Source organism: Tamandua tetradactyla, chromosome 7, assembly GCF_023851605.1.
Source record: "Tamandua tetradactyla isolate mTamTet1 chromosome 7, mTamTet1.pri, whole genome shotgun sequence".
Taxonomy (NCBI): Eukaryota; Metazoa; Chordata; class Mammalia; order Pilosa; family Myrmecophagidae; genus Tamandua; species Tamandua tetradactyla.
Genome location: NC_135333.1, coordinates 43,602,300 through 43,604,051, shown reverse-complemented (window position 1 = coordinate 43,604,051; position 1,752 = coordinate 43,602,300). Strand labels below are relative to the sequence as shown.

The 1,752-nt window shown below is 37.7% G+C and overlaps 1 non-coding gene across 1 annotated transcript; it reads right to left on the bottom strand.

Moving 5' to 3' along the window:
• Positions 1 to 1,165: 1,165 nt before the first annotated feature.
• Positions 1,166 to 1,272, bottom strand: LOC143643103 (U6 spliceosomal RNA). The gene has a single exon (XR_013156140.1). It is a non-coding gene; the product is annotated as a U6 spliceosomal RNA (small nuclear RNA).
• Between the last annotated feature and the right edge of the window lie 480 nt (positions 1,273 to 1,752).

Sequence of the window (1,752 nt, the reverse complement as noted above, 5' to 3'; positions counted from 1 at the left end):
TGTCCCACTTTGGCTGCCTAAAATGTGCAGCCCATCCTTCAACTTAGAGCAGAGAGGAGTGAACTGCCCAGGTGCAGACTGGGTGAGTCCCGGAGGCGTTACTCCAAGGGCAGAGAGTGGAAGCCTCAAAGAACCGGCATTTTCCAAACTCAACCCCAAGGTTGTGTGGAACAGCTCGGTGGGGCCAGGGCTGGGGTGCAGCAGAGTTTGGTCACCAAGGGGCAGCCTGGTCTGGTAGCGGAACTGTTCCATGTCCAGGCTGTGATGTTCTAGGACCCCATACATGTATTAAAACCATACATGTGCCAAATGTCCATGAAAAATGCCCTAGCCCAAAGAATAGGGGGTTACATACTTGGGAAATAAAGTGGTAAACTATGAAACAGTCGGGAGTCAACATATATTAAGTTTCAATAAATTTAAAATGATTAAAATTTAAATGATTAAAATAATCAGGAGTATTCTCTGAACTAAAATGAAATTAAATTACAGATCAATTACTAGAAGATATCAGGAAAAGTTCCAAATATTTTACATTTTAAAACCACTGTTTTAAATTAGGTCAAAGAAGAAATCACCTGGGGAAATGAGGAAATATTGTAAACCAAATGAAAATTAAAATGAAATGTCAAATTTTTGTGGTATTCAACTAAACAGTGTGTAAAGAGAAATCTTCAGCTTTAAAGTTTTTGTTGAAATGGAAAAGTGGTTTGAAATCAATGGCTACAGATTCCAAAACAAAAAGAGAGCGCAAACGAAACATAGATAAATAGAAGGAAAAACATTATAAAGATAAGAACAGAAATCACTGAAATTGAAAATATTCAAACAATCGAGAGCAATGGAACCAAAACTTTAGCCAGCCAGATCAGGAACAAATGATACAGTGTCAAGTATAACATAATGAATTAGGGAGGGGACAGCATCCCAGCATACTAGCAACGAAAAAAATGAAAGGAAATCATGTGTCTACATTTGGCAACGACAGACAATTCAAATAGAAGGGAGAAATTCCTTGAAAAGACACAAATCGTCAAAACTGACAAAAAGTAGAAAATCTGAATTGAAATTAAATTGATGATTTAACTTTTCCCTCAAAGAAAACTCCAGGCCTAGGTGAATTCACTGATGAATGCCATCAAATATTTTTTTTTTTTTTTTTTTTTAAAATATGGGACGCTTCACGAATTTGCGTGTCATCCTTGCGCAGGGGCCATGCTAATCTTCTCTGTATCGTTCCAATTTTAGTATATGTGCCGCCGAAGCAAGCACACTCCATCAAATATTTAGGGAAGAAATAGTGACCACTGAGAACAAGCTTTCAGAAAGGAGAAGAGAACCAGCTCACCTTATCAGAGAAGCCCAGTGTCACCACCATGGAGGGAGTGAAAACCGACAACAGGACTTTAAATTTCATGAACACAGATGCAAGCCTACTTAAGTTATTAACAAATGGAGTCTAGCCACACACACACACATGCAGATGGAGGATTGCACCAGTTTTATTTAATGTTAGAAAATCAATCAAGGTAGCTGCCTACAGTAACACTAAAAAGGAGAAGATATGTGATTATTTCAAAGTTGCAGAAAGGCATTTGAAAACCCCCAATACTCATTGATGGAAAAAGTCAACATACAGCTGGTAAAGAAATAAATGAAACCGTTTTTTGAAGGTAAAATGAGCATGCACATAGAAAATCCTAAGGAATCAACCAAAAAGCTACACAAATAAGTGAGTTCAGAAAGATCACC